This window comes from Pagrus major, chromosome 5 (genome assembly GCF_040436345.1).
Source record: "Pagrus major chromosome 5, Pma_NU_1.0".
NCBI lineage: Eukaryota > Metazoa > Chordata > Actinopteri > Spariformes > Sparidae > Pagrus > Pagrus major.
The window spans coordinates 1,596,680-1,616,465 of NC_133219.1; positions in this window are offsets into that span (position 1 = coordinate 1,596,680).

Sequence of the window (19,786 nt, forward strand, 5' to 3'; positions counted from 1 at the left end):
TAGAAGCGTCTTTTTGCACTGTGCAGTAGAGAAAGCTGAATTTTACTGAAAAAAGGATTTTCAAACAAGTTTCCTAGCCTGGACTTGCTGAATTTGGATCTATTTCATGGCAAACATGGTCTCACCTGTCTTTTAATTCATTTATGGTGAACACTCACTCATGTCAATTTTGAGCGTTTCAGAGCGATAGAAGCCTCTTTTTGCACTGTGCAGTAACTAAAGTTGTATTTCACTATAAAAAGGTTTTTCACTGAGGTTTCCTAGCCTGAACTGGTTGAATTTGGATCTTCTTGATGGCAAACAAGGTTTTTCCTGTACTTTCATTCATTAGAGGTGAAAACTGGCTTATGTCAATTTTGAGCGTTTCAGAGCGATAGGAGCAAGTTTTGGCACTCTGCAGTAGAGTAAGCTGTATTTCACTGAAAAAGGGATTTTCAAGCAAGTTTCCTAGCCTGAACTGTTTGAATTTGGATCTTCTTGATGGCAAACAAGGTTTTTCCTGCACTTTCATTCATTAAAGGTGCAAACTGGCTTATGTCAATTTTGAGCGTTTCAGAGCGATAGAAGCGTCTTTTTGCACTGTGCAGTAGAGAAAGCTGAATTTTACTGAAAAAAGGATTTTCAAACAAGTTTCCTAGCCTGGACTTGCTGAATTTGGATCTATTTCATGGCAAACATGGTCTCACCTGTCTTTTAATTCATTTATGGTGAACACTCACTCATGTCAATTTTGAGCGTTTCAGAGCGATAGAAGCCTCTTTTTGCACTGTGCAGTAACTAAAGTTGTATTTCACTATAAAAAGGTTTTTCACTGAGGTTTCCTAGCCTGAACTGGTTGAATTTGGATCTTCTTGATGGCAAACAAGGTTTTTCCTGTACTTTCATTCATTAGAGGTGAAAACTGGCTTATGTCAATTTTGAGCGTTTCAGAGCGATAGGAGCAAGTTTTGGCACTCTGCAGTAGAGTAAGCTGTATTTCACTGAAAAAGGGATTTTCAAGCAAGTTTCCTAGCCTGAACTGGTTGAATTTGGATCTTCTTGATGGCAAACAAGGTTTTTCCTGCACTTTCATTCATTAAAGGTGCAAACTGGCTTATGTCAATTTTGAGCGTTTCAGAGCGATAGAAGCGTCTTTTTGCACTGTGCAGTAGAGAAAGCTGAATTTTACTGAAAAAAGGATTTTCAAACAAGTTTCCTAGCCTGGACTTGCTGAATTTGGATCTATTTCATGGCAAACATGTTTTTTCCTGCACTTTCATTCATTAAAGGTGCAAACTGGATTATGTCAATTTTGAGCGTTTCAGAGCGATAGGAGCAAGTTTTGGCACTCTGCAGTAGAGTAAGCTGTATTTCACTGAAAAAGGGATTTTCAAGCAAGTTTCCTAGCCTGAACTGTTTGAATTTGGATCTTCTTGATGGCAAACAAGGTTTTTCCTGCACTTTCATTCATTAAAGGTGCAAACTGGCTTATGTCAATTTTGAGCGTTTCAGAGCGATAGAAGCGTCTTTTTGCACTGTGCAGTAGAGAAAGCTGAATTTTACTGAAAAAAGGATTTTCAAACAAGTTTCCTAGCCTGGACTTGCTGAATTTGGATCTATTTCATGGCAAACATGGTCTCACCTGTCTTTTAATTCATTTATGGTGAACACTCACTCATGTCAATTTTGAGCGTTTCAGAGCGATAGAAGCCTCTTTTTGCACTGTGCAGTAACTAAAGTTGTATTTCACTATAAAAAGGTTTTTCACTGAGGTTTCCTAGCCTGAACTGGTTGAATTTGGATCTTCTTGATGGCAAACAAGGCTTTTCCTGCACTTTCATTCATTAAAGGTGAAAACTGGCTTATGTCAATTTTGAGCGTTTCAGAGCGATAGGAGCAAGTTTTGGCACTCTGCAGTAGAGTAAGCTGTATTTCACTGAAAAAGGGATTTTCAAGCAAGTTTCCTAGCCTGAACTGGTTGAATTTGGATCTTCTTGATGGCAAACAAGGTTTTTCCTGCACTTTCATTCATTAAAGGTGCAAACTGGCTTATGTCAATTTTGAGCGTTTCAGAGCGATAGAAGCGTCTTTTTGCACTGTGCAGTAGAGAAAGCTGAATTTTACTGAAAAAAGGATTTTCAAACAAGTTTCCTAGCCTGGACTTGCTGAATTTGGATCTATTTCATGGCAAACATGGTCTCACCTGTCTTTTAAGTCATTTATGGTGAACACTCACTCATGTCAATTTTGAGCGTTTCAGAGCGATAGAAGCCTCTTTTTGCACTGTGCAGTAACTAAAGTTGTATTTCACTATAAAAAGGTTTTTCACTGAGGTTTCCTAGCCTGAACTGGTTGAATTTGGATCTTCTTGATGGCAAACAAGGTTTTTCCTGTACTTTCATTCATTAGAGGTGAAAACTGGCTTATGTCAATTTTGAGCGTTTCAGAGCGATAGGAGCAAGTTTTGGCACTCTGCAGTAGAGTAAGCTGTATTTCACTGAAAAAGGGATTTTCAAGCAAGTTTCCTAGCCTGAACTGGTTGAATTTGGATCTTCTTGATGGCAAACAAGGTTTTTCCTGCACTTTCATTCATTAAAGGTGCAAACTGGCTTATGTCAATTTTGAGCGTTTCAGAGCGATAGAAGCCTCTTTTTGCACTGTGCAGTAACTAAAGTTGTATTTCACTATAAAAAGGTTTTTCACTGAGGTTTCCTAGCCTGAACTGGTTGAATTTGGATCTTCTTGATGGCAAACAAGGTTTTTCCTGTACTTTCATTCATTAGAGGTGAAAACTGGCTTATGTCAATTTTGAGCGTTTCAGAGCGATAGGAGCAAGTTTTGGCACTCTGCAGTAGAGTAAGCTGTATTTCACTGAAAAAGGGATTTTCAAGCAAGTTTCCTAGCCTGAACTGGTTGAATTTGGATCTTCTTGATGGCAAACAAGGTTTTTCCTGCACTTTCATTCATTAAAGGTGCAAACTGGCTTATGTCAATTTTGAGCGTTTCAGAGCGATAGAAGCCTCTTTTTGCACTGTGCAGTAGAGAAAGCTGAATTTTACTGAAAAAAGGATTTTCAAACAAGTTTCCTAGCCTGGACTTGCTGAATTTGGATCTATTTCATGGCAAACATGGTCTCACCTGTCTTTTAATTCATTTATGGTGAACACTCACTCATGTCAATTTTGAGCGTTTCAGAGCGATAGAAGCCTCTTTTTGCACTGTGCAGTAACTAAAGTTGTATTTCACTATAAAAAGGTTTTTCACTGAGGTTTCCTAGCCTGAACTGGTTGAATTTGGATCTTCTTGATGGCAAACAAGGTTTTTCCTGTACTTTCATTCATTAGAGGTGAAAACTGGCTTATGTCAATTTTGAGCGTTTCAGAGCGATAGGAGCAAGTTTTGGCACTCTGCAGTAGAGTAAGCTGTATTTCACTGAAAAAGGGATTTTCAAGCAAGTTTCCTAGCCTGAACTGGTTGAATTTGGATCTTCTTGATGGCAAACAAGGTTTTTCCTGCACTTTCATTCATTAAAGGTGCAAACTGGCTTATGTCAATTTTGAGCGTTTCAGAGCGATAGAAGCGTCTTTTTGCACTGTGCAGTAGAGAAAGCTGAATTTTACTGAAAAAAGGATTTTCAAACAAGTTTCCTAGCCTGGACTTGCTGAATTTGGATCTATTTCATGGCAAACATGTTTTTTCCTGCACTTTCATTCATTAAAGGTGCAAACTGGATTATGTCAATTTTGAGCGTTTCAGAGCGATAGAAGCGTCTTTTTGCACTGTGCAGTAGAGAAAGCTGAATTTTACTGAAAAAAGGATTTTCAAACAAGTTTCCTAGCCTGAACTGGTTGAATTTGGATCTTCTTGATGGCAAACAAGGTTTTTCCTGCACTTTCATTCATTAAAGGTGCAAACTGGCTTATGTCAATTTTGAGCGTTTCAGAGCGATAGAAGCGTCTTTTTGCACTGTGCAGTAGAGAAAGCTGAATTTTACTGAAAAAAGGATTTTCAAACAAGTTTCCTAGCCTGGACTTGCTGAATTTGGATCTATTTCATGGCAAACATGGTCTCACCTGTCTTTTAATTCATTTATGGTGAACACTCACTCATGTCAATTTTGAGCGTTTCAGAGCGATAGAAGCCTCTTTTTGCACTGTGCAGTAACTAAAGTTGTATTTCACTATAAAAAGGTTTTTCACTGAGGTTTCCTAGCCTGAACTGGTTGAATTTGGATCTTCTTGATGGCAAACAAGGTTTTTCCTGTACTTTCATTCATTAGAGGTGAAAACTGGCTTATGTCAATTTTGAGCGTTTCAGAGCGATAGGAGCAAGTTTTGGCACTCTGCAGTAGAGTAAGCTGTATTTCACTGAAAAAGGGATTTTCAAGCAAGTTTCCTAGCCTGAACTGGTTGAATTTGGATCTTCTTGATGGCAAACAAGGTTTTTCCTGCACTTTCATTCATTAAAGGTGCAAACTGGCTTATGTCAATTTTGAGCGTTTCAGAGCGATAGAAGCGTCTTTTTGCACTGTGCAGTAGAGAAAGCTGAATTTTACTGAAAAAAGGATTTTCAAACAAGTTTCCTAGCCTGGACTTGCTGAATTTGGATCTATTTCATGGCAAACATGTTTTTTCCTGCACTTTCATTCATTAAAGGTGCAAACTGGATTATGTCAATTTTGAGCGTTTCAGAGCGATAGGAGCAAGTTTTGGCACTCTGCAGTAGAGTAAGCTGTATTTCACTGAAAAAGGGATTTTCAACCAAGTTTCCTAGCCTGAACTGTTTGAATTTGGATCTTCTTGATGGCAAACAAGGTTTTTCCTGCACTTTCATTCATTAAAGGTGCAAACTGGCTTATGTCAATTTTGAGCGTTTCAGAGCGATAGAAGCGTCTTTTTGCACTGTGCAGTAGAGAAAGCTGAATTTTACTGAAAAAAGGATTTTCAAACAAGTTTCCTAGCCTGGACTTGCTGAATTTGGATCTATTTCATGGCAAACATGGTCTCACCTGTCTTTTAATTCATTTATGGTGAACACTCACTCATGTCAATTTTGAGCGTTTCAGAGCGATAGAAGCCTCTTTTTGCACTGTGCAGTAACTAAAGTTGTATTTCACTATAAAAAGGTTTTTCACTGAGGTTTCCTAGCCTGAACTGGTTGAATTTGGATCTTCTTGATGGCAAACAAGGCTTTTCCTGCACTTTCATTCATTAAAGGTGAAAACTGGCCTATGTCAATTTTGAGCGTTTCAGAGCGATAGGAGCAAGTTTTGGCACTCTGCAGTAGAGTAAGCTGTATTTCACTGAAAAAGGGATTTTCAAGCAAGTTTCCTAGCCTGAACTGGTTGAATTTGGATCTTCTTGATGGCAAACAAGGTTTTTCCTGCACTTTCATTCATTAAAGGTGCAAACTGGCTTATGTCAATTTTGAGCGTTTCAGAGCGATAGAAGCGTCTTTTTGCACTGTGCAGTAGAGAAAGCTGAATTTTACTGAAAAAAGGATTTTCAAACAAGTTTCCTAGCCTGGACTTGCTGAATTTGGATCTATTTCATGGCAAACATGTTTTTTCCTGCACTTTCATTCATTAAAGGTGCAAACTGGATTATGTCAATTTTGAGCGTTTCAGAGCGATAGGAGCAAGTTTTGGCACTCTGCAGTAGAGTAAGCTGTATTTCACTGAAAAAGGGATTTTCAAGCAAGTTTCCTAGCCTGAACTGTTTGAATTTGGATCTTCTTGATGGCAAACAAGGTTTTTCCTGCACTTTCATTCATTAAAGGTGCAAACTGGCTTATGTCAATTTTGAGCGTTTCAGAGCGATAGAAGCGTCTTTTTGCACTGTGCAGTAGAGAAAGCTGAATTTTACTGAAAAAAGGATTTTCAAACAAGTTTCCTAGCCTGGACTTGCTGAATTTGGATCTATTTCATGGCAAACATGGTCTCACCTGTCTTTTAATTCATTTATGGTGAACACTCACTCATGTCAATTTTGAGCGTTTCAGAGCGATAGAAGCCTCTTTTTGCACTGTGCAGTAACTAAAGTTGTATTTCACTATAAAAAGGTTTTTCACTGAGGTTTCCTAGCCTGAACTGGTTGAATTTGGATCTTCTTGATGGCAAACAAGGCTTTTCCTGCACTTTCATTCATTAAAGGTGAAAACTGGCTTATGTCAATTTTGAGCGTTTCAGAGCGATAGGAGCAAGTTTTGGCACTCTGCAGTAGAGTAAGCTGTATTTCACTGAAAAAGGGATTTTCAAGCAAGTTTCCTAGCCTGAACTGGTTGAATTTGGATCTTCTTGATGGCAAACAAGGTTTTTCCTGCACTTTCATTCATTAAAGGTGCAAACTGGCTTATGTCAATTTTGAGCGTTTCAGAGCGATAGAAGCGTCTTTTTGCACTGTGCAGTAGAGAAAGCTGAATTTTACTGAAAAAAGGATTTTCAAACAAGTTTCCTAGCCTGGACTTGCTGAATTTGGATCTATTTCATGGCAAACATGTTTTTTCCTGCACTTTCATTCATTAAAGGTGCAAACTGGATTATGTCAATTTTGAGCGTTTCAGAGCGATAGGAGCAAGTTTTGGCACTCTGCAGTAGAGTAAGCTGTATTTCACTGAAAAAGGGATTTTCAAGCAAGTTTCCTAGCCTGAACTGGTTGAATTTGGATCTTCTTGATGGCAAACAAGGTTTTTCCTGCACTTTCATTCATTAAAGGTGCAAACTGGCTTATGTCAATTTTGAGCGTTTCAGAGCGATAGAAGCGTCTTTTTGCACTGTGCAGTAGAGAAAGCTGAATTTTACTGAAAAAAGGATTTTCAAACAAGTTTCCTAGCCTGGACTTGCTGAATTTGGATCTATTTCATGGCAAACATGGTCTCACCTGTCTTTTAAGTCATTTATGGTGAACACTCACTCATGTCAATTTTGAGCGTTTCAGAGGGATAGAAGCCTCTTTTTGCACTGTGCAGTAACTAAAGTTGTATTTCACTATAAAAAGGTTTTTCACTGAGGTTTCCTAGCCTGAACTGGTTGAATTTGGATCTTCTTGATGGCAAACAAGGTTTTTCCTGTACTTTCATTCATTAGAGGTGAAAACTGGCTTATGTCAATTTTGAGCGTTTCAGAGCGATAGGAGCAAGTTTTGGCACTCTGCAGTAGAGTAAGCTGTATTTCACTGAAAAAGGGATTTTCAAGCAAGTTTCCTAGCCTGAACTGGTTGAATTTGGATCTTCTTGATGGCAAACAAGGTTTTTCCTGCACTTTCATTCATTAAAGGTGCAAACTGGCTTATGTCAATTTTGAGCGTTTCAGAGCGATAGAAGCGTCTTTTTGCACTGTGCAGTAGAGAAAGCTGAATTTTACTGAAAAAAGGATTTTCAAACAAGTTTCCTAGCCTGGACTTGCTGAATTTGGATCTATTTCATGGCAAACATGGTCTCACCTGTCTTTTAAGTCATTTATGGTGAACACTCACTCATGTCAATTTTGAGCGTTTCAGAGCGATAGAAGCCTCTTTTTGCACTGTGCAGTAACTAAAGTTGTATTTCACTATAAAAAGGTTTTTCACTGAGGTTTCCTAGCCTGAACTGGTTGAATTTGGATCTTCTTGATGGCAAACAAGGTTTTTCCTGTACTTTCATTCATTAGAGGTGAAAACTGGCTTATGTCAATTTTGAGCGTTTCAGAGCGATAGGAGCAAGTTTTGGCACTCTGCAGTAGAGTAAGCTGTATTTCACTGAAAAAGGGATTTTCAAGCAAGTTTCCTAGCCTGAACTGGTTGAATTTGGATCTTCTTGATGGCAAACAAGGTTTTTCCTGCACTTTCATTCATTAAAGGTGCAAACTGGCTTATGTCAATTTTGAGCGTTTCAGAGCGATAGAAGCCTCTTTTTGCACTGTGCAGTAACTAAAGTTGTATTTCACTATAAAAAGGTTTTTCACTGAGGTTTCCTAGCCTGAACTGGTTGAATTTGGATCTTCTTGATGGCAAACAAGGTTTTTCCTGTACTTTCATTCATTAGAGGTGAAAACTGGCTTATGTCAATTTTGAGCGTTTCAGAGCGATAGGAGCAAGTTTTGGCACTCTGCAGTAGAGTAAGCTGTATTTCACTGAAAAAGGGATTTTCAAGCAAGTTTCCTAGCCTGAACTGGTTGAATTTGGATCTTCTTGATGGCAAACAAGGTTTTTCCTGCACTTTCATTCATTAAAGGTGCAAACTGGCTTATGTCAATTTTGAGCGTTTCAGAGCGATAGAAGCCTCTTTTTGCACTGTGCAGTAGAGAAAGCTGAATTTTACTGAAAAAAGGATTTTCAAACAAGTTTCCTAGCCTGGACTTGCTGAATTTGGATCTATTTCATGGCAAACATGGTCTCACCTGTCTTTTAATTCATTTATGGTGAACACTCACTCATGTCAATTTTGAGCGTTTCAGAGCGATAGAAGCCTCTTTTTGCACTGTGCAGTAACTAAAGTTGTATTTCACTATAAAAAGGTTTTTCACTGAGGTTTCCTAGCCTGAACTGGTTGAATTTGGATCTTCTTGATGGCAAACAAGGTTTTTCCTGTACTTTCATTCATTAGAGGTGAAAACTGGCTTATGTCAATTTTGAGCGTTTCAGAGCGATAGGAGCAAGTTTTGGCACTCTGCAGTAGAGTAAGCTGTATTTCACTGAAAAAGGGATTTTCAAGCAAGTTTCCTAGCCTGAACTGGTTGAATTTGGATCTTCTTGATGGCAAACAAGGTTTTTCCTGCACTTTCATTCATTAAAGGTGCAAACTGGCTTATGTCAATTTTGAGCGTTTCAGAGCGATAGAAGCGTCTTTTTGCACTGTGCAGTAGAGAAAGCTGAATTTTACTGAAAAAAGGATTTTCAAACAAGTTTCCTAGCCTGGACTTGCTGAATTTGGATCTATTTCATGGCAAACATGTTTTTTCCTGCACTTTCATTCATTAAAGGTGCAAACTGGATTATGTCAATTTTGAGCGTTTCAGAGCGATAGAAGCGTCTTTTTGCACTGTGCAGTAGAGAAAGCTGAATTTTACTGAAAAAAGGATTTTCAAACAAGTTTCCTAGCCTGAACTGGTTGAATTTGGATCTTCTTGATGGCAAACAAGGTTTTTCCTGCACTTTCATTCATTAAAGGTGCAAACTGGCTTATGTCAATTTTGAGCGTTTCAGAGCGATAGAAGCGTCTTTTTGCACTGTGCAGTAGAGAAAGCTGAATTTTACTGAAAAAAGGATTTTCAAACAAGTTTCCTAGCCTGGACTTGCTGAATTTGGATCTATTTCATGGCAAACATGGTCTCACCTGTCTTTTAATTCATTTATGGTGAACACTCACTCATGTCAATTTTGAGCGTTTCAGAGCGATAGAAGCCTCTTTTTGCACTGTGCAGTAACTAAAGTTGTATTTCACTATAAAAAGGTTTTTCACTGAGGTTTCCTAGCCTGAACTGGTTGAATTTGGATCTTCTTGATGGCAAACAAGGTTTTTCCTGTACTTTCATTCATTAGAGGTGAAAACTGGCTTATGTCAATTTTGAGCGTTTCAGAGCGATAGGAGCAAGTTTTGGCACTCTGCAGTAGAGTAAGCTGTATTTCACTGAAAAAGGGATTTTCAAGCAAGTTTCCTAGCCTGAACTGGTTGAATTTGGATCTTCTTGATGGCAAACAAGGTTTTTCCTGCACTTTCATTCATTAAAGGTGCAAACTGGCTTATGTCAATTTTGAGCGTTTCAGAGCGATAGAAGCGTCTTTTTGCACTGTGCAGTAGAGAAAGCTGAATTTTACTGAAAAAAGGATTTTCAAACAAGTTTCCTAGCCTGGACTTGCTGAATTTGGATCTATTTCATGGCAAACATGTTTTTTCCTGCACTTTCATTCATTAAAGGTGCAAACTGGATTATGTCAATTTTGAGCGTTTCAGAGCGATAGGAGCAAGTTTTGGCACTCTGCAGTAGAGTAAGCTGTATTTCACTGAAAAAGGGATTTTCAACCAAGTTTCCTAGCCTGAACTGTTTGAATTTGGATCTTCTTGATGGCAAACAAGGTTTTTCCTGCACTTTCATTCATTAAAGGTGCAAACTGGCTTATGTCAATTTTGAGCGTTTCAGAGCGATAGAAGCGTCTTTTTGCACTGTGCAGTAGAGAAAGCTGAATTTTACTGAAAAAAGGATTTTCAAACAAGTTTCCTAGCCTGGACTTGCTGAATTTGGATCTATTTCATGGCAAACATGGTCTCACCTGTCTTTTAATTCATTTATGGTGAACACTCACTCATGTCAATTTTGAGCGTTTCAGAGCGATAGAAGCCTCTTTTTGCACTGTGCAGTAACTAAAGTTGTATTTCACTATAAAAAGGTTTTTCACTGAGGTTTCCTAGCCTGAACTGGTTGAATTTGGATCTTCTTGATGGCAAACAAGGCTTTTCCTGCACTTTCATTCATTAAAGGTGAAAACTGGCCTATGTCAATTTTGAGCGTTTCAGAGCGATAGGAGCAAGTTTTGGCACTCTGCAGTAGAGTAAGCTGTATTTCACTGAAAAAGGGATTTTCAAGCAAGTTTCCTAGCCTGAACTGGTTGAATTTGGATCTTCTTGATGGCAAACAAGGTTTTTCCTGCACTTTCATTCATTAAAGGTGCAAACTGGCTTATGTCAATTTTGAGCGTTTCAGAGCGATAGAAGCGTCTTTTTGCACTGTGCAGTAGAGAAAGCTGAATTTTACTGAAAAAAGGATTTTCAAACAAGTTTCCTAGCCTGGACTTGCTGAATTTGGATCTATTTCATGGCAAACATGTTTTTTCCTGCACTTTCATTCATTAAAGGTGCAAACTGGATTATGTCAATTTTGAGCGTTTCAGAGCGATAGGAGCAAGTTTTGGCACTCTGCAGTAGAGTAAGCTGTATTTCACTGAAAAAGGGATTTTCAAGCAAGTTTCCTAGCCTGAACTGTTTGAATTTGGATCTTCTTGATGGCAAACAAGGTTTTTCCTGCACTTTCATTCATTAAAGGTGCAAACTGGCTTATGTCAATTTTGAGCGTTTCAGAGCGATAGAAGCGTCTTTTTGCACTGTGCAGTAGAGAAAGCTGAATTTTACTGAAAAAAGGATTTTCAAACAAGTTTCCTAGCCTGGACTTGCTGAATTTGGATCTATTTCATGGCAAACATGGTCTCACCTGTCTTTTAATTCATTTATGGTGAACACTCACTCATGTCAATTTTGAGCGTTTCAGAGCGATAGAAGCCTCTTTTTGCACTGTGCAGTAACTAAAGTTGTATTTCACTATAAAAAGGTTTTTCACTGAGGTTTCCTAGCCTGAACTGGTTGAATTTGGATCTTCTTGATGGCAAACAAGGCTTTTCCTGCACTTTCATTCATTAAAGGTGAAAACTGGCTTATGTCAATTTTGAGCGTTTCAGAGCGATAGGAGCAAGTTTTGGCACTCTGCAGTAGAGTAAGCTGTATTTCACTGAAAAAGGGATTTTCAAGCAAGTTTCCTAGCCTGAACTGGTTGAATTTGGATCTTCTTGATGGCAAACAAGGTTTTTCCTGCACTTTCATTCATTAAAGGTGCAAACTGGCTTATGTCAATTTTGAGCGTTTCAGAGCGATAGAAGCGTCTTTTTGCACTGTGCAGTAGAGAAAGCTGAATTTTACTGAAAAAAGGATTTTCAAACAAGTTTCCTAGCCTGGACTTGCTGAATTTGGATCTATTTCATGGCAAACATGTTTTTTCCTGCACTTTCATTCATTAAAGGTGCAAACTGGATTATGTCAATTTTGAGCGTTTCAGAGCGATAGGAGCAAGTTTTGGCACTCTGCAGTAGAGTAAGCTGTATTTCACTGAAAAAGGGATTTTCAAGCAAGTTTCCTAGCCTGAACTGTTTGAATTTGGATCTTCTTGATGGCAAACAAGGTTTTTCCTGCACTTTCATTCATTAAAGGTGCAAACTGGCTTATGTCAATTTTGAGCGTTTCAGAGCGATAGAAGCGTCTTTTTGCACTGTGCAGTAGAGAAAGCTGAATTTTACTGAAAAAAGGATTTTCAAACAAGTTTCCTAGCCTGGACTTGCTGAATTTGGATCTATTTCATGGCAAACATGGTCTCACCTGTCTTTTAATTCATTTATGGTGAACACTCACTCATGTCAATTTTGAGCGTTTCAGAGCGATAGAAGCCTCTTTTTGCACTGTGCAGTAACTAAAGTTGTATTTCACTATAAAAAGGTTTTTCACTGAGGTTTCCTAGCCTGAACTGGTTGAATTTGGATCTTCTTGATGGCAAACAAGGCTTTTCCTGCACTTTCATTCATTAAAGGTGAAAACTGGCTTATGTCAATTTTGAGCGTTTCAGAGCGATAGGAGCAAGTTTTGGCACTCTGCAGTAGAGTAAGCTGTATTTCACTGAAAAAGGGATTTTCAAGCAAGTTTCCTAGCCTGAACTGGTTGAATTTGGATCTTCTTGATGGCAAACAAGGTTTTTCCTGCACTTTCATTCATTAAAGGTGCAAACTGGCTTATGTCAATTTTGAGCGTTTCAGAGCGATAGAAGCCTCTTTTTGCACTGTGCAGTAGAGAAAGCTGAATTTTACTGAAAAAAGGATTTTCAAACAAGTTTCCTAGCCTGGACTTGCTGAATTTGGATCTATTTCATGGCAAACATGTTTTTTCCTGCACTTTCATTCATTAAAGGTGCAAACTGGATTATGTCAATTTTGAGCGTTTCAGAGCGATAGGAGCAAGTTTTGGCACTCTGCAGTAGAGTAAGCTGTATTTCACTGAAAAAGGGATTTTCAAGCAAGTTTCCTAGCCTGAACTGGTTGAATTTGGATCTTCTTGATGGCAAACAAGGTTTTTCCTGCACTTTCATTCATTAAAGGTGCAAACTGGCTTATGTCAATTTTGAGCGTTTCAGAGCGATAGAAGCGTCTTTTTGCACTGTGCAGTAGAGAAAGCTGAATTTTACTGAAAAAAGGATTTTCAAACAAGTTTCCTAGCCTGGACTTGCTGAATTTGGATCTATTTCATGGCAAACATGGTCTCACCTGTCTTTTAAGTCATTTATGGTGAACACTCACTCATGTCAATTTTGAGCGTTTCAGAGGGATAGAAGCCTCTTTTTGCACTGTGCAGTAACTAAAGTTGTATTTCACTATAAAAAGGTTTTTCACTGAGGTTTCCTAGCCTGAACTGGTTGAATTTGGATCTTCTTGATGGCAAACAAGGTTTTTCCTGTACTTTCATTCATTAGAGGTGAAAACTGGCTTATGTCAATTTTGAGCGTTTCAGAGCGATAGGAGCAAGTTTTGGCACTCTGCAGTAGAGTAAGCTGTATTTCACTGAAAAAGGGATTTTCAAGCAAGTTTCCTAGCCTGAACTGGTTGAATTTGGATCTTCTTGATGGCAAACAAGGTTTTTCCTGCACTTTCATTCATTAAAGGTGCAAACTGGCTTATGTCAATTTTGAGCGTTTCAGAGCGATAGAAGCGTCTTTTTGCACTGTGCAGTAGAGAAAGCTGAATTTTACTGAAAAAAGGATTTTCAAACAAGTTTCCTAGCCTGGACTTGCTGAATTTGGATCTATTTCATGGCAAACATGTTTTTTCCTGCACTTTCATTCATTAAAGGTGCAAACTGGATTATGTCAATTTTGAGCGTTTCAGAGCGATAGGAGCAAGTTTTGGCACTCTGCAGTAGAGTAAGCTGTATTTCACTGAAAAAGGGATTTTCAAGCAAGTTTCCTAGCCTGAACTGTTTGAATTTGGATCTTCTTGATGGCAAACAAGGTTTTTCCTGCACTTTCATTCATTAAAGGTGCAAACTGGCTTATGTCAATTTTGAGCGTTTCAGAGCGATAGAAGCGTCTTTTTGCACTGTGCAGTAGAGAAAGCTGAATTTTACTGAAAAAAGGATTTTCAAACAAGTTTCCTAGCCTGGACTTGCTGAATTTGGATCTATTTCATGGCAAACATGGTCTCACCTGTCTTTTAATTCATTTATGGTGAACACTCACTCATGTCAATTTTGAGCGTTTCAGAGCGATAGAAGCCTCTTTTTGCACTGTGCAGTAACTAAAGTTGTATTTCACTATAAAAAGGTTTTTCACTGAGGTTTCCTAGCCTGAACTGGTTGAATTTGGATCTTCTTGATGGCAAACAAGGTTTTTCCTGTACTTTCATTCATTAGAGGTGAAAACTGGCTTATGTCAATTTTGAGCGTTTCAGAGCGATAGGAGCAAGTTTTGGCACTCTGCAGTAGAGTAAGCTGTATTTCACTGAAAAAGGGATTTTCAAGCAAGTTTCCTAGCCTGAACTGGTTGAATTTGGATCTTCTTGATGGCAAACAAGGTTTTTCCTGCACTTTCATTCATTAAAGGTGCAAACTGGCTTATGTCAATTTTGAGCGTTTCAGAGCGATAGAAGCGTCTTTTTGCACTGTGCAGTAGAGAAAGCTGAATTTTACTGAAAAAAGGATTTTCAAACAAGTTTCCTAGCCTGGACTTGCTGAATTTGGATCTATTTCATGGCAAACATGGTCTCACCTGTCTTTTAATTCATTTATGGTGAACACTCACTCATGTCAATTTTGAGCGTTTCAGAGCGATAGAAGCCTCTTTTTGCACTGTGCAGTAACTAAAGTTGTATTTCACTATAAAAAGGTTTTTCACTGAGGTTTCCTAGCCTGAACTGGTTGAATTTGGATCTTCTTGATGGCAAACAAGGTTTTTCCTGTACTTTCATTCATTAGAGGTGAAAACTGGCTTATGTCAATTTTGAGCGTTTCAGAGCGATAGGAGCAAGTTTTGGCACTCTGCAGTAGAGTAAGCTGTATTTCACTGAAAAAGGGATTTTCAAGCAAGTTTCCTAGCCTGAACTGGTTGAATTTGGATCTTCTTGATGGCAAACAAGGTTTTTCCTGCACTTTCATTCATTAAAGGTGCAAACTGGCTTATGTCAATTTTGAGCGTTTCAGAGCGATAGAAGCGTCTTTTTGCACTGTGCAGTAGAGAAAGCTGAATTTTACTGAAAAAAGGATTTTCAAACAAGTTTCCTAGCCTGGACTTGCTGAATTTGGATCTATTTCATGGCAAACATGGTCTCACCTGTCTTTTAATTCATTTATGGTGAACACTCACTCATGTCAATTTTGAGCGTTTCAGAGCGATAGAAGCCTCTTTTTGCACTGTGCAGTAACTAAAGTTGTATTTCACTATAAAAAGGTTTTTCACTGAGGTTTCCTAGCCTGAACTGGTTGAATTTGGATCTTCTTGATGGCAAACAAGGTTTTTCCTGCACTTTCATTCATTAAAGGTGCAAACTGGCTTATGTCAATTTTGAGCGTTTCAGAGCGATAGAAGCGTCTTTTTGCACTGTGCAGTAGAGAAAGCTGAATTTTACTGAAAAAAGGATTTTCAAACAAGTTTCCTAGCCTGGACTTGCTGAATTTGGATCTATTTCATGGCAAACATGTTTTTTCCTGCACTTTCATTCATTAAAGGTGCAAACTGGATTATGTCAATTTTGAGCGTTTCAGAGCGATAGGAGCAAGTTTTGGCACTCTGCAGTAGAGTAAGCTGTATTTCACTGAAAAAGGGATTTTCAAGCAAGTTTCCTAGCCTGAACTGTTTGAATTTGGATCTTCTTGATGGCAAACAAGGTTTTTCCTGCACTTTCATTCATTAAAGGTGCAAACTGGCTTATGTCAATTTTGAGCGTTTCAGAGCGATAGAAGCGTCTTTTTGCACTGTGCAGTAGAGAAAGCTGAATTTTACTGAAAAAAGGATTTTCAAACAAGTTTCCTAGCCTGGACTTGCTGAATTTGGATCTATTTCATGGCAAACATGGTCTCACCTGTCTTTTAATTCATTTATGGTGAACACTCACTCATGTCAATTTTGAGCGTTTCAGAGCGATAGAAGCCTCTTTTTGCACTGTGCAGTAACTAAAGTTGTATTTCACTATAAAAAGGTTTTTCACTGAGGTTTCCTAGCCTGAACTGGTTGAATTTGGATCTTCTTGATGGCAAACAAGGTTTTTCCTGTACTTTCATTCATTAGAGGTGAAAACTGGCTTATGTCAATTTTGAGCGTTTCAGAGCGATAGGAGCAAGTTTTGGCACTCTGCAGTAGAGTAAGCTGTATTTCACTGAAAAAGGGATTTTCAAGCAAGTTTCCTAGCCTGAACTGGTTGAATTTGGATCTTCTTGATGGCAAACAAGGTTTTTCCTGCACTTTCATTCATTAAAGGTGCAAACTGGCTTATGTCAATTTTGAGCGTTTCAGAGCGATAGAAGCGTCTTTTTGCACTGTGCAGTAGAGAAAGCTGAATTTTACTGAAAAAAGGATTTTCAAACAAGTTTCCTAGCCTGGACTTGCTGAATTTGGATCTATTTCATGGCAAACATGGTCTCACCTGTCTTTTAATTCATTTATGGTGAACACTCACTCATGTCAATTTTGAGCGTTTCAGAGCGATAGAAGCCTCTTTTTGCACTGTGCAGTAACTAAAGTTGTATTTCACTATAAAAAGGTTTTTCACTGAGGTTTCCTAGCCTGAACTGGTTGAATTTGGATCTTCTTGATGGCAAACAAGGTTTTTCCTGTACTTTCATTCATTAGAGGTGAAAACTGGCTTATGTCAATTTTGAGCGTTTCAGAGCGATAGGAGCAAGTTTTGGCACTCTGCAGTAGAGTAAGCTGTATTTCACTGAAAAAGGGATTTTCAAGCAAGTTTCCTAGCCTGAACTGTTTGAATTTGGATCTTCTTGATGGCAAACAAGGTTTTTCCTGCACTTTCATTCATTAAAGGTGCAAACTGGCTTATGTCAATTTTGAGCGTTTCAGAGCGATAGAAGCGTCTTTTTGCACTGTGCAGTAGAGAAAGCTGAATTTTACTGAAAAAAAGGATTTTCAAACAAGTTTCCTAGCCTGGACTTGCTGAATTTGGATCTATTTCATGGCAAACATGGTCTCACCTGTCTTTTAATTCATTTATGGTGAACACTCACTCATGTCAATTTTGAGCGTTTCAGAGCGATAGAAGCCTCTTTTTGCACTGTGCAGTAACTAAAGTTGTATTTCACTATAAAAAGGTTTTTCACTGAGGTTTCCTAGCCTGAACTGGTTGAATTTGGATCTTCTTGATGGCAAACAAGGTTTTTCCTGTACTTTCATTCATTAGAGGTGAAAACTGGCTTATGTCAATTTTGAGCGTTTCAGAGCGATAGAAGCCTCTTTTTGCACTGTGCAGTAGAGAAAGCTGAATTTTACTGAAAAAAGGATTTTCAAACAAGTTTCCTAGCCTGGACTTGCTGAATTTGGATCTATTTCATGGCAAACATGTTTTTTCCTGCACTTTCATTCATTAAAGGTGCAAACTGGATTATGTCAATTTTGAGCGTTTCAGAGCGATAGGAGCAAGTTTTGGCACTCTGCAGTAGAGTAAGCTGTATTTCACTGAAAAAGGGATTTTCAAGCAAGTTTCCTAGCCTGAACTGTTTGAATTTGGATCTTCTTGATGGCAAACAAGGTTTTTCCTGCACTTTCATTCATTAAAGGTGCAAACTGGCTTATGTCAATTTTGAGCGTTTCAGAGCGATAGAAGCGTCTTTTTGCACTGTGCAGTAGAGAAAGCTGAATTTTACTGAAAAAAGGATTTTCAAACAAGTTTCCTAGCCTGGACTTGCTGAATTTGGATCTATTTCATGGCAAACATGTTTTTTCCTGCACTTTCATTCATTAAAGGTGCAAACTGGATTATGTCAATTTTGAGCGTTTCAGAGCGATAGGAGCAAGTTTTGGCACTCTGCAGTAGAGTAAGCTGTATTTCACTGAAAAAGGGATTTTCAAGCAAGTTTCCTAGCCTGAACTGTTTGAATTTGGATCTTCTTGATGGCAAACAAGGTTTTTCCTGCACTTTCATTCATTAAAGGTGCAAACTGGCTTATGTCAATTTTGAGCGTTTCAGAGCGATAGAAGCGTCTTTTTGCACTGTGCAGTAGAGAAAGCTGAATTTTACTGAAAAAAGGATTTTCAAACAAGTTTCCTAGCCTGGACTTGCTGAATTTGGATCTATTTCATGGCAAACATGGTCTCACCTGTCTTTTAATTCATTTATGGTGAACACTCACTCATGTCAATTTTGAGCGTTTCAGAGCGATAGAAGCCTCTTTTTGCACTGTGCAGTAACTAAAGTTGTATTTCACTATAAAAAGGTTTTTCACTGAGGTTTCCTAGCCTGAACTGGTTGAATTTGGATCTTCTTGATGGCAAACAAGGTTTTTCCTGTACTTTCATTCATTAGAGGTGAAAACTGGCTTATGTCAATTTTGAGCGTTTCAGAGCGATAGGAGCAAGTTTTGGCACTCTGCAGTAGAGTAAGCTGTATTTCACTGAAAAAGGGATTTTCAAGCAAGTTTCCTAGCCTGAACTGGTTGAATTTGGATCTTCTTGATGGCAAACAAGGTTTTTCCTGCACTTTCATTCATTAAAGGTGCAAACTGGCTTATGTCAATTTTGAGCGTTTCAGAGCGATAGAAGCGTCTTTTTGCACTGTGCAGTAGAGAAAGCTGAATTTTACTGAAAAAAGGATTTTCAAACAAGTTTCCTAGCCTGGACTTGCTGAATTTGGATCTATTTCATGGCAAACATGTTTTTTCCTGCACTTTCATTCATTAAAGGTGCAAACTGGATTATGTCAATTTTGAGCGTTTCAGAGCGATAGAAGAGTCTTTTTGCACTGTGCAGTAGAGAAAGCTGAATTTTACTGAAAAAAGGATTTTCAAACAAGTTTCCTAGCCTGAACTGGTTGAATTTGGATCTTCTTGATGGCAAACAAGGTTTTTCCTGCACTTTCATTCATTAAAGGTGCAAACTGGCTTATGTCAATTTTGAGCGTTTCAGAGCGATAGAAGCGTCTTTTTGCACTGTGCAGTAGAGAAAGCTGAATTTTACTGAAAAAAGGATTTTCAAACAAGTTTCCTAGCCTGGACTTGCTGAATTTGGATCTATTTCATGGCAAACATGGTCTCACCTGTCTTTTAATTCATTTATGGTGAACACTCACTCATGTCAATTTTGAGCGTTTCAGAGCGATAGAAGCCTCTTTTTGCACTGTGCAGTAACTAAAGTTGTATTTCACTATAAAAAGGTTTTTCACTGAGGTTTCCTAGCCTGAACTGGTTGAATTTGGATCTTCTTGATGGCAAACAAGGTTTTTCCTGTACTTTCATTCATTAGAGGTGAAAACTGGCTTATGTCAATTTTGAGCGTTTCAGAGCGATAGGAGCAAGTTTTGGCACTCTGCAGTAGAGTAAGCTGTATTTCACTGAAAAAGGGATTTTCAAGCAAGTTTCCTAGCCTGAACTGGTTGAATTTGGATCTTCTTGATGGCAAACAAGGTTTTTCCTGCACTTTCATTCATTAAAGGTGCAAACTGGCTTATGTCAATTTTGAGCGTTTCAGAGCGATAGAAGCGTCTTTTTGCACTGTGCAGTAGAGAAAGCTGAATTTTACTGAAAAAAGGATTTTCAAACAAGTTTCCTAGCCTGGACTTGCTGAATTTGGATCTATTTCATGGCAAACATGTTTTTTCCTGCACTTTCATTCATTAAAGGTGCAAACTGGATTATGTCAATTTTGAGCGTTTCAGAGCGATAGAAGCGTCTTTTTGCACTGTGCAGTAGAGAAAGCTGAATTTTACTGAAAAAAGGATTTTCAAACAAGTTTCCTAGCCTGAACTGGTTGAATTTGGATCTTCTTGATGGCAAACAAGGTTTTTCCTGCACTTTCATTCATTAAAGGTGC